Source organism: Diadema setosum, chromosome 18 (assembly GCF_964275005.1).
Source record: "Diadema setosum chromosome 18, eeDiaSeto1, whole genome shotgun sequence".
NCBI classification, from domain to species: domain Eukaryota; kingdom Metazoa; phylum Echinodermata; class Echinoidea; order Diadematoida; family Diadematidae; genus Diadema; species Diadema setosum.
Genome location: NC_092702.1, coordinates 6,011,897 through 6,025,950, shown reverse-complemented (window position 1 = coordinate 6,025,950; position 14,054 = coordinate 6,011,897). Strand labels below are relative to the sequence as shown.

The following is a 14,054-nucleotide window of genomic DNA, read 5'->3' as shown; positions in this document are numbered from 1 at the left end:
TATTTTTTTCCCTTTTAACCAGATTACCCACCGTGTTGAAATTTAAATTGCTAACTTAGTCATAAACAATATGATAAAATAAATAAGAATGAACCAAAAATAGTACATTCAAGTAACTACTTTTCTTTCAGCAGTTACAGCTTTCAGCTGTATGGTAATAAATTTACTATAAAACCTCAAAGTACACTCCATTGTCTAAATGTTTAATGTTTTTATTTAATAATTTCTTTCTCTCATTAGCTGATGCTTTGAAGGTTTTCTTGAAATCTTGAAATGCCGTAGTGTGCCTAGAGTTAGTCCACTGAAACAACTTTTCCGGAGATTTGATCCCTGTATCGAATCTTACCAGGATAAGTGAAAAACGGCCTTTTCCCTTCGTCTTTCAGGCGCTTGAATTTTTCCTGCTTCTTCCTGCGTAACTGGAGAACCCTTTGCGACAAGTCCTCTGCCACAAAGACCTTGAGATCCTGGTACATCGAGCTGGTCTTCTTTAGCTTCTTGATACATGCTTTCCTGACCCGTTCCTTAGTTACAAATGTCGAAAACGCAACATGGATTCTTCTTGGTTGCTTGAAACGAGTCCCATCTTTGCCCACAGGTTGGTGTGTGGGCGTTCGGTGGCATCTTTCTATCTTTGAGAGATCTGTGTCTGGAACATCAGCATACTACAGGAATTGAGTGACAGTTTTCATACAGTCTTCCGTTGTTGGGTTTGAAGATTCTGCAATGCCAAAGAGTACGAGATTCTTTCTTCGTTCCCTATTCTCAAGGTCATCAAGCTTGTTTACGAGAATCTCTTTCTCCTTCTCTAACTGCTTGACTGAATCTTTCAGGGCGCCCATTTCAAACTAAATGTTATTCATCTTTTCCTCATGACCAGATACTTTCAGTGAAATGTGTTTGAGCTTTGTATCTAGCAAAGCTTCAATGCGTGAGTCAAATCTTGATTCAAAGTCTTTGAAAAATGTGACAAACCACATAGAGGGTGCTTCTGAAGATCAGTCTATAGAGATCGTCGTGTATTGCCGGTGGATCCGGCTCCGTGCAAGGGCGCAGCCATATTGCTTTCGTACTGACCTTGGATTTCAGCTACGTTGTTTGTTTCCATACGGCTACTGCAAGCGGTGGGACTACTGTTAGACGTTTTCGGCTTGTTAGCGGACGGGGACGATTTGTTCGGATTGTTTTCCAACTGATGAGTTACTTTTGGAGGGTCCATTGTTGAACAAAATAATCCTTACCGCATTAAAAGTCCATTGCAAGAATCCTGGGGAGTTAATCACTATATCACACGGTGAAATTTTGCTTCAAAGTAAGAGAGGAGAAAATCACATTCTCCCCAACAATGCCTGAAGAGCGCCCCCCCCCCCCCCCACGATATGTCTTTCTTTTCCCCGTTTATATAAGAAACGGAAATGTTGCTGCCTTGTGAGAATAAAATTCAGACCGGACGGTGCGCTACTATGTTTATACTGACTCTGTTGGCGCTATCTGGATTTTTGGCATTAGTAACTGCACAGCGGAGCGTCTGTGACATATATGTACATGCTTTTCCGGTCAGCAAAGTGTGTCGTGCGTGAACGTACTTAATTTCCCCAAAGGTTACCCTTGTCTCGGAGGTAACACTTGTAGCAAATTTGTTTATGTTATGGAAAGACGCGACAATTTTTCACTTGACATCTTTGAAGAGTTAACAACGACAAATCTGCTCACCCTGAACCAAAGTTCTCTGAGAAATGTTCGGAAAAATGATTATGTTCATTCATATGAAAGAGCTCCAGACCTTATTGCTAGCAGGGAACTTATTTACAGGTATTCTTACTTTCAGTAATAATACCTCCCTAAGACCACTCGATTTGACCAGAAATGCTATTTCGGATGTTGGAAAAGACCTTAGAAAAGGAGCCCCAAGACTTGAGCATCTTCCGTACCTTCGTGTGGTGCATTTAGAAGATAACCGCATCTCCTGGGTTGCCTCTGATACCTTCTCCAGCAGCATTACATGTTTGGCTCTCAAAGAAAATAGACTGACCGAACTCTTCTCTGTCAATGGATTTCCTAACTTGCAATCATTGTATCTACCCAGCATTCGCTTCATCTCACCTGGCCTTGGAAGGCTCAATTATCTTTCTGTTGAAGGCAGAGATTTCAAAATGGTGTCAACTCTGAAAAACGTCAACAGTCTTGAAACACTTACTGTCTACGGTAGTGTGGAAAATTCGATTTCGTTTTTCAACCATTCCTCTCTCAGATCCTTCTCCACTTACTCATGCGGCTCAAAGCTGCAGTGTCATAAGATTATCGTCATTATCAGATCTTAGAGTAGCGGACAGTAAACTTAACATTGTTCCTGTTATCGCCGAACTAAAAATGCTCAGAATCATCGATCTGGTAGGCAACCAAATCACATCAGTTCAAGCCTCGAGTTTTGACAACCTTCCCAGTCTCGAGTATATAAACCTAGAAGAAAACAGAATATTTATTATCATCTGTAAGTGGACAATTTCAGACTCCAGTTTTGGGCAATTCCTTATGGGAGGGGCAAAAACAGCAAAATTCAAAATAAAGTAAATTCTCAAAGATTTAAGTTTCCCATACAAACGGATTGTTGTATTTACAGAAACAAAAAACCCTTTTCCAATAACTTTTCTCATCTTTGTTTTACATACTTTTAAAGTTGGAAAACTTTTTATTGTATTCATCTAAAATTTTACAATATCAAATAAAAACTTAAAATAAAACAACTTAAATATCTCTCTACTTTATCCATACTTCCACATTTTTCTTGTTATGCTTCAACAATCACATTTTATGAAGCATTCAGTCACTCTCATTATATCTTTTTGAAAAATTTTCAAAATCTACTGACAAATTGACGTAATTCCGTTACCATGAAATTGAACAAAGTTTTCTCCTGAACAAAATAATCACTGACTATTTCTCCACTTAAGATGTTTTTCTGTACATGTGACTCCCTAAAAACTCACAAAACATTTTATGAAATATCTCCTTTAGTTCTGCTGTAATTGTGGTAACGGAATCACATGGTAACGGAATTACGTGCACATATAATATGGAAAAGAATGACATAACCTACTTTCATGCCAATATGTATGTAAAGTGTTCAGGAAATAGCTTCAGGGCATTATCCTCGAGCTTAACATTGTTAGTGATTGGCATTAAAGGAGTGACAGTTGAAAATGTATGATACACTGACATGAGTCAGCATACCTGGATGCCTCTAACAGTGAGTCCTGACATCAGGGTACATGCTTCACAAGACTACTTGTGCTTGAAGTCTCCTCCCTACTTTCATCTTTTCTCATGTACAAGAACTACATGGAGACTGTGCTAACTGATGGTTTAGGTTTCCTAAAGTTACTCATTCTCAAATGTTAAAAATCATACTGAATTCTGAGATATCAATGTATTTTTTCTTGCTAAAAGAGTCTCATGGTTTAATACAAAATCTAAGTATACTGCTAGCCTAAGGAACTATTGAATGAGTGTGATGCAGCATAAATTGAACACATGTTAAAATTGAAAGAAGAGGAATGACAAAGAATTCCTTTAAAAGGAAAAGAAAGCACTGATACTAACAGAGAGAAATAAACAGGAGAATTTTTCTGAGGAGGGATCATACATAATATGAAAGAAGTCATAAATTGATACGGGATGCCCACTGAATGTGACACCTTCGATCTTTCTGTATATTAAAGACGTTATTAAGATTACGTCCATAGTCTGACCATTTATTGAACATGTCCTGTCTTCATCCTCAAGTCTTTTATCTTTAATGGTAGGTGTGTACGACTATGACCTTCTTTCATCAGTTTCTTAGATATTTCCTCCACAGAGACACTTATTTTGATTTTCATGCCCCTTTGATAGAGAGCATCTGCTACGCTTTGAAATGTGTTCTTTAATCCTTTGTTCTTAAAAGGAATAAAGACAAAAACACCATTCGTGATGAACATTGTACTATCAAATCGGTTGTTGTGACAGAGCTCTTAAAGTGTAACATTTAGGCCTATACTTCCCGCCCTAAGAAGATTTTAAAGTCAAAGGGCTTCTGCTTCTACCTTTATTCTTTGTGTTACCACTTGCTGTACAATCCAGTTTCCTTAGTGCCATTACAGTGTATTTTATAATTTGCTTTCAGGCAGTCAAAATACCACTTACTTCAAAAGAAAAGATGCACACTTCTTGTGAGTGAATATATGGCAACACTCAAAGAGAAAAAAAAAAATGTCAAAGTCAAGAAGAAAGACAGAGACAGGAAACTTGTGGAAAATTAATATGCCAAGTCATCAATACAGTCAATGATCATATCACTGTCATATTTCTGGGGGGTGTTTCATCAACGCTTGTCAGCACCGACAACTGTCGGCGCTGACCAATTTCAACAAAATCCTTGGTTTTGATTGGCTGAGATGCTCTGGTCACTGACTGTTACTATGGTGATTCAAGTTGTCAGCGCCGACAAACGTTGATGAAACACCCCCCTGAAGATGTTATTCTGAAAATATTTGTGGTCAGAAGTAAATACTAACATTGTTCACAGGTTGAATAATCAGGCTCTAACTCAGTGAGCTGCAGATGGATAAGAGGCCCTCTCATCTGTAAAGATGAATTTACAGAATTTGGTGGACTTACTCTAATGGTTCAAAAGATCGTAGTTTGTTAAAATAAAAAAAAACTTAATTTACTGTATTCTATTTCATTTTAGTTAAGTTCATTTTATTTTTGTAGGCTGAAGTACAACTTACATTGTAAAGTAATGATCAAAGCATGCACTACATTGTATACCAGGAGGCAACTTCAGCCATTTTAGTAAAATGTCACTTTTAGTGAGGAAAGCCAAAACATATAAATACTAATGATTGAGCACTGGTGCAGTAATAATCATATATGAGAACTTTCTTTTTAATTTGTGATTGAATTGTAATTTGTTATGTTTGTAACTGAAACACAACTGCATCTTCTCCCTTAACAAATCAAAAGTTGCAAGCATCCTTTGTGTACATCCTTGATATTTAAACAGTGTGTTCAATGATGGGTCTGCACACTGTGCGCTTGCACTGTAAATTGGCACTTTATGATTTAGATTTACATGCAATGTCAATCCGGACAGTTTTTTACTCTTTTCTTGTGCATGTGCACATAATATTTATGTACAACAGTTGTAAGTAATTCACACATATTATCAATAATTGGAATATTTAGGAACAAGAAAACAGAGAAAGGTGTCTTGCATGATATTAACAAAAGAAATACAAGAAAACTTGAGTATTGTTGACTTGATTTATAGAATTGTATTTGTGTAGGGCTATTGTAGCGTAATTCCGTTACCATGTCTTAGATGTAATTTTCCTACAGATTGGGAAATTCTTAGCTTGAAAGTAGGCAAATCTTGATGGATGTGGTACTTACTAGTTAAGAGATCTTGACTGACATAGTTAAAACTTCAAATCACAGTCGTTAGCATGAAAATTTTATGTTTTTTGACAAAAGAAACTCATTTGGCACCTGAAAACTTGAAGAAGTTTTAGGTTAAAGGCTAGACAGTACTTATTCAGTGGTTATATCTTAGTTGAAGGCATAAACAGTCTTTATCAAGACATTTCAGAATACACGAGTACAAAGAATTTGTATTTTTTTCAGTGTATTTCAGAAGGCGTAATTCCGTTATCATTTGTGTAATTCCGTTACCACTGACTTTACAGGGGAAAAGCCTGCTGCTAAGAAAATGTGATAAAATATTTGAAAAACAATCCAACTAAATTGAAGTTGACACAATCAATGATGAAATCAGACAACAACCTATAGTGTATGTGTTACAGATTTCAGAGAAACTACCCCCAAAGTCAGGGTTGAAGTTGTGACTCAATCTTCTAGTAATTCCGTTACCATCATACATAGACCTCCTTTGTATCCAACCAAGTGAGAACATTAATTTTAACAAATTTGTATTTGGGGTGATAGTGTGAGTACCTCTACATCTTTTAAATGTATCAAGAGAAGGCAAAGTGATCAATCCAGTGTACAGGGGGAAAGAATATATTCTCTGATTTGTAATTCCGTTACCGCGGAATTGCCCTTTTACAAATTATCAACTTGCATCACAATATAATATCGTCCACGGAAGTCAATATAGTTTGTCCTGTTCGCTTGGATTTTTTCCTCGATTTTTCCAGGACACGTTATGGCGGTGGTTCCCTTCTACGGATATACGGCACCTTCGGACATTAAACGTTTTTTTTTTTTTTTTCTTAATCAATTGACATTTGTCGATTTTAAAACCTTTGGTGCAGTGTTGGCCTGGAATCATTGCTTTTGACCTTCAACCGTATTTCAACAGTATATGCTTTCCCCATTATAGATCTCAGCAACAACCCACTAATTTTTATCGATCCCTTGGCGTTTTTTACTACCCCACAAATTACTGAACTGTACCTTAAGAATACCCGTATTTTGGCATTTGAATTCAGCCTTCGTATATTGAAAAAAAAAACAAATTAACTGGATCTGAGTGGGACCAGGCTTCCTGAGGTCCTACAAAATCTTGTCCAACTTTTTCCAGAACTTCTCGAGCTTGATTTGTGCCATAATCCCATCTTAAATGTTGATTTAGCTGTTGTAGAAGCACTACAATTACAATACATGTGTGTCTTGGAAGCAGTGAGGGGAAGCAAATCTCGCTTAAAAGTTTTCATCTCCTCGAAATAGCAAAGTCGGTAGATCTGTTACTGACGACATCTGTGGAGCTCACTTGCATTGATTTCCCTGCCCTAGCGACAGGGGCATCTCTCAGAATTACTGGAGGGACTATTGGAGAATTCAATGAAACTCAGTGTGTAATATCTGCTTCAGATTATCTTTCTTTGAGGGAAGTGGTTATCGCCGATGGCCTTTTCGTCCATCTCTTAGCAAGACTACGAATGGCGTTGGTCATCTTTGAAAAATTTGCGTTAACATCAAAACTTTCATTTCCAAATGAGACCCACGATTTACTTGCACCGAAACTCAAAAGAATGAGGTACACTTCATGCAAATTAGAGAATATCCCACCAATCTTTGCACCAATTGCATCTTCTCTAAACCTTGGCAGAAATTGGGTGAGGGTCCTTGACTGCGACCGAATTCTGTACTCATATCGTCAGCTTCGTTACCTTGACTTATTCTACAATACATTACTTTTCTGTCAAAATGTTCTCCGATGGACATCATACATCCACTTGAATATCTAATTTTAAAAGGAAATGAAATAAGGTTATTTGGAGTTAAGAACAGAAACACACCTCAACATATTTTCACACCTTTCCTATTTGGATTTAACAAGTAACAATCTACGTTATCTGAGTCAGGATATCTTCCCAACCAGTCTTTGGAACATGACGTTGTTTTATCTTGTCCTGGATGTAGACGATAACCCATTCATCTGCGATTGTAAGTAGCGTTGGCTTCTCGGCCTTGATGATCATAATTATGACTTTTCAAAAATGAGTCTGCGCAGCTCCAGCGATAAACGAAGGGCGTCTTGTGACGGACCTTATCCAAGAATCATTCCCTTGTCTACCCCTTGTTACGGCTTCGCATGTCTGTGCTTTTATTAATGACAGTTTAATAGTGTCTGTGACGTGCCCGGTGACATGGCAGCCAAAACCTAACATCACGTGGTTCTCTTCAAGCTCCCTGCTTAGTGATACATTCGCCACTCATCACGATAAATCCAGTGAGAAAGATCACATAGAAATTGGTCTGGACACTATTGTCAACGATGAATTCATCTTGGCATGTGGAGTTAAGAGCATCTGCCAATCTATCATAATAGACATTGCTTTATCTGTAGAACTGTCATCCGAAACCATGGGAAGACATAATTTTCGGAACGCATCGTTGATTTGTGAGGCTTGGCAACGGGTAGATGATGTTTCGAAGGTCGATGGTCCTATCGGTCCCTCCTCGAACGACCATGTGAGTGGTGTAGGATGGTCTAAACTTGACAATCCTTATTTCGTTGCTGTTATGTTTTTGTTATTGTATAATATACTTATTTAGCAGCTCCAAAAGCTTGCTGCTATCAATTATCACATGAATATGTCATCCAAGAGCCACTATTCGGAGTTTTAGACATACTTTAGCGTAATAATTTCCTATCTTATGGGGAATAGACCTCCTTTTGATGCTATGGCTTGTTTAAATTTTTCCTTGAAACCTCTTGCTAAACTGGTGACCAATGTCGTGTGATTATTTGACCTGCACTCATATTATCCAGTTTGGAATTTAAATAGAAGCAAATAATAAAAAGATAATGTCAAGGTTTCTTTACAGAGCTATACATGGGGCCCAAGGCTTTCCAAGTGAATGAAGCAAACACTTCAGTATACTTGTTGATAATAGTTTTGTCATTACCTGATATCTATAGATAGATATAACCTCTGTGATGAATTTCTTCCGAAAAGATTTTTTAAAGCAATGTCCGTGTTGAAATACCACTTTCCCATATCCTAAGGGAAGGTTTACCAAAATGACAGCACATTTTTAGTCAACACCTATGACTGTGCTGGTCATCAGTGGACATTTCTGCTCTCATTGGAGCATTGTTCTGTGATGCCTCATAATTTCTAACATGGATTAGATCATCTATACACTGCAAAAAGTCCGGTGTTAGATATGAAACACCGAGCTGGTGTTATATTTCCGGTGCTCATTCTTGGTGTTAGATTAACACCTCCGGGTGTCATTTCAAAATGTATTGTTTTTTGAATAGTTTCTTAGTTACTGCACTTCTTGTTAATTTTGAACTTCAACAAGACGATAAAGAATTTTCCGATAAAGTACTTGATTTTGAAAAAAAAAAAAAAAATCTGTAAATACATTTACATCACAGTAACACCAGTTGGTGTGGTCCCCTATTGAAGCTGGACGGGTGTTATACCATTGAAAATAACACCACCAATATCAAATCAACACCATGCGTTGTCATTATTGAATTAACTCTAGCGCAGTGTCAAGGATATCACCAGCCACAGTGTCAAATTAACACCACGAAGTGCCAGGCGAACACTTTTTAACACCGTCACAATACATTTTCTACACCTGTGGGTGTGGTCCTCTATTGAAGTTTGATCGGTGTTAGATTTAACACCCATGGCGTTAAATCTAACTCTGATGTTTTTACAGTGTATGGCCAGTACAATGTAACATACAATTAAAGTCCATGTGAAAGCGAACATGATACTGAAAGTTCAAGGTCATCAAATATTCTTCATAATTACGTTGGCGTTTCATAGTAACAACCTGTCAAACACTTTCAGAGAAATACCTACAAATGTTTTAGAGATTTTTTTTTTTAGTCATCAAACCTTCAGGAATGTATGTATGTATTACTTAGTTTGTATTTTTTTCAAATGGAAAATGATGCCAGCACTTGTATTACTTTAATTTAAAGAAACATATTGGGTCTACTGGAGTCACTAAGGACAAAATTTCTACCCCATTTTTCAGAATTTGTCAACATGATGCAAAATTTAAGCCTTTGTTTTTTTAATTCTGAAAAAGTATGTTGATCTCATTTGTTGGCATTTATTGGTGTGTTTTCTTTTTGTTAATCGCACGCTGATTTTGTAAAGAAAGATGTTTGTGTGTTGTTTTTTAAACATTGTTGGCACTTTGAAAATTGCAGTCAAAAACTGTAATGCAGCCGGAAAACATGTAACAATTTAGAATTCCCGCCTTTAAACATAACGACGCTTCAACCAGCAGGAGCAATTATTGACGCTAGATTTGGCTGGGGCATGGTCAACATAATGAGATGCAGTGTTAGGCAAAGTATGCTGCGGTGAAATAAAAAAAAAAAAAAAACACCGACAGCCTGTATGTTCAAATGTTCTTTGGAGCTTTTTCACATGCTGACGATTTGATCACCTTAAATGTCTCATCTCCGAAGGAAATGTTACTATTTGTCAGAAGTATAATGCTTCTCAATCTGATTTGAACTTTAATAGTGATAAAAGTCAGCTCATTATATTCAAATATGATGGTAAAGAAGTTGCAGATCCCAGGATAACAATTAATGGAGAATATGTGAAAGTTGAAGGACAAAATATGTCATGAAAGATAGATACTATTCAGAGGGGTGAATGTTCAGGTGTGAGTTTCTTCAATTTGTTTTCTTCTACAAATTAAATTTGTTAAGATCGCAAATGCTGATCTGTTAATTAACAAACATGTTTTTATTTCAATTTGTAGAGGGGACAAATTGAGGAAACTCATACCTGAACCATCACCCCTCTGAAAAATATTTTGTTATCTGGTGAGCACTGTAATTGTGCAATATACATCGGTCGTCACAAATGGAGAAATCTTCATTCGTGCATGTGCAGCTATGGCTGGCAACTATATAGAAATCATGATGATGAGATACAATTTAATCGAAACCACACGCTTGACTCGAATCTGTGTTTGACAGTGAAAGTGAAATAAAATATGGAATTACCACACTGCCATACACTTTATAAAGCATGTGAACAGTGAAGTTGTCTGGTCTGGTACCTCTCTTTTGTTCTGAGTAGTCAATGGCGACATTAGAGTAAGAGCTTGATGTGTTCAGCGGGTGTTTCATAGAGCTTTTCTTAAAGTTGCGAACGACTTAAGAATGACTAAAACACGTTCTGATGTGCTATACTTTCAATGCCAACAAGAACTTATCATCAGTCGTTCTCAAATCGTTCTCTTAATCGTGATGTCATTCTATGCCTAGGAGACGCAGCAGGTACCGGCTCCAAGATGACTTCGAAGTATCTGTAATGGAGCCAGATAGTCAAACTGGAAGTGGCTGACACCCATAGGTGCAATAGCTCTAAGACCTGAAAACGTATTAGAAGGACATCGTGCTCCGGATGAAAAAAAAAAATCGTAAATTGTTATTTAAATAACAGGTGACACTGAAAGTTTATTAACAAAAACATATAGACATATATAAATACTAAACGAATTTTTGTAGAAGAAATAACATTCGTATTCGAATATTCGTGACTTCCGGGTCACAGTTGGAAAAGAAAGAAAGAGGCTACAACCCACACATCAATTCAACGACATCGAGTACGGCGATAAATGAAAGCACACAAATCCGACATCGGGGGGGGGGGGGGCATTTCATGAAGGAACTTGTGGGATGAAATATCTGACAAGTCAATTATATCCCACAAGTTTTGAGAAATTCTTTAGTCTGATTGGCTGATTTCTCTGAACTTGTCGGATATAATTGACTTGTCGGACATTTTTATCCGAGAAGTTCCTTCATGAAATGCCCCCCAGGTCATGAACCTATTGAAGCAGACCGCACAACGACACGAAATCCACCAACATTTAACATCTGAATACATACAAACAGGGCAGCGTCGTTAATTATCTATGTATGACTGATTTACGATCAGATTTTGATTCATTACGATGTCGTTTACTATAGTATTGTACACAGACGCGATCACAGCCAAGAAAAGCAGAACGAATGGCAGTCCAGATGTTGACACACCTCACACTTACAACTCCTATCGCTCTCGACAATCTCACATTCCCTTAAGCCCCATTCACAACTTTACTGATGGCTTGCGACCTTTTGCGACCATTCACACGACAGGCTGCAACAGTCTCCAGTCACCATCGATGTCATCAGGTCGCAGAAATGAACTCACATACATGCATTATGCAGTAGCTGTAGTACAACAAAAGAGACTACTGCAGTATGAAAGAGTCCGTATACGAGAGGTGACATTAGCTCGCGCTTACTCGTGCTAGTGGTCGTGCGTTAACTTTAAGCAAGTTGTGCACAGTGGCTTGATGGCACCAATAGCGACAAAACCGATCGCTTGATCGTGTCAGTGGACGTGAGACTACGTGATTGAATGAGACCGTTGCGTGTGGCTGTTGTGTTCGTGAGAGAGGTGTGGGGCGTGACAACAACAAAAAAAAAAACAAACCTATAAAATCAATTTGTTGTCACTTTTAAGCTGGACTTCATAATATCATAGTCAAGATATCAAAGAAAAAGTTACGAAGAAGATCAGGGATGAAGAATACTTTTTTTTGTCTCATTATGTGTGTGTGTGGGGGGGGGGGGTTAAACGGGTTTCTTAAAGTTTGGTAATAAATTTTCGATATTCATTTTCAAGATCGAAAAGTGTGCATGAAGGTAGGCTGGGAGGGATGCCAGCCCTCCCCTTACACTCTTTTAGGGGTAGAAGAAAGCTGATGACGAATGGAAAATAAAGGTACCAGAGTTCTCTCCCCACCTTGAGTAGGAACTATCTGAGTGGTGCTCGGCGCAAGCCATATGACAAAGACGTCATATATATTTATATCGATCTAGGGCAATTTGTGTCGATGTATACGTCATATACTTATCTACAGATGCATCATGAATATAGCTAATCATAGCAAGTTGACATCTCACATGCAATGAGAGAATCATTTTTATCTGACTGACTGAAATCATAAATATCAAAACTTGGGCTCCGCTAGCCATTCATCTAATGATCATGATATATACCAGGTACTTTGATAGGGCCTAGCACTAGACAATCTATACTTTTGATGGCACAGGCGTATCATGTCGTTGATATTTTTCTGAACTGTACCCAGACGCCAACATTGTATACTAAACGCTATGTAATTTTTCATCACATGTGTCATAAACCATACTGCTAATTCTTTACCTAAATAAAATTCTTCTCAATGCATATACGATGTAAACCCCTGATGGAGTAAACCATAGTGTTTACGATGTCATTTTCAGGTTCACGCATAGATTGCGAACTATTCTTTTTACTGGTGTCAAGGAATGAAATTCTATTGATTGTGATCTTAAATCTAGGTCCACACTCTCCAAGTTTAAAGTTCTATACAAACATCAATATGAACAGAGTGTATTTTTAATAGACGGATGGTATCTATGACTGACTAGACTTCCTTTCTTCCTTTGCCTTTCTTTCTTTCATCTCTCATTCTCTGTGCACTTTGGATGGATGTGTGAGTATTTGCCTGCCAACAAAATTTGGTATATCTCTGTTTTTTGTCGACTGATGAATTATGCAAATATGTGTTATTTCAATTTGGACTCATCTTGTGTATGCTCTGCTCCGTGTCACCATATGAAAAAGACAGACAGACTCAGAATAAAACAAGACTCTGTTCTTTCATGACATTGCAATGTCCTTGCGCAAGAAGAAACAAATATGAATAATTAATTAGAAAAAAAAAAGAGAGATAAAAAATTGCGTTCTAAGAGACTGGATTATGAGTGAGAAGGGAAGAGTAGTAATCCACTATATGCCTTGACGACTATCTCAGCAGATTACTGACAACCTCCGTACTCACCGGTTCCATGACTGATCAGATCAGGTGACATTCAAATTTTGCATAAAAAATTCCGTACTCATCACATTCAACATCTTTGCATGGATTCACAACATCACTATTGGAAGTCTGAGAAAAATTGCGAGGTTGAGGGTCTTAAACCAGCATTAAGAGAAGATGCAAGTATCACGTATTAGTCATACATTAAAATGTATATGTGCATATTCCTTCTGCCTTCGTTAACCTTCGAGATTTGGCATTCTCCTTTGAAGATTCGTGCACACGCAATCATCTAAGACGAGACCTCGTATCTTTACACAGTTCGTTTCTGTATTTTATTCTGTTTTCCCCCTTTTAACTGTAAAAGAGTGACGTGGGTGGCTATATGTTTCGTTATAAGAGCTGCTTTTATAACAAGACATCTTGCATGGCTATATGTAATGTTATAAAAGCTGTTTTTACGTATCAAATGTTTTTTTCCGTATGCCTTTACATGGGCAATATCGTTATAGACAGGATAGTGGACACACAAATGTCACCATCAGTCTCACAAATACAAGTACGTATAGGAATAAATAAAAGTAGAATCACACACTAACATACGTTAGTAAGTTTCCTTTAAAAGCCAGTGTTAAACGTGTTCACACTTGAGTAACCGATTTTGCAACTTTCTAAAACAGTTTTCTGTGTTATCG

General features: G+C 37.5%; 1 pseudogene; it reads right to left on the bottom strand.

Moving 5' to 3' along the window:
• Positions 1 to 293: 293 nt before the first annotated feature.
• On the bottom strand, positions 294 to 1,265 carry LOC140241625 (uncharacterized; annotated as a pseudogene).
• Positions 1,266 to 14,054: the final 12,789 nt, after the last annotated feature.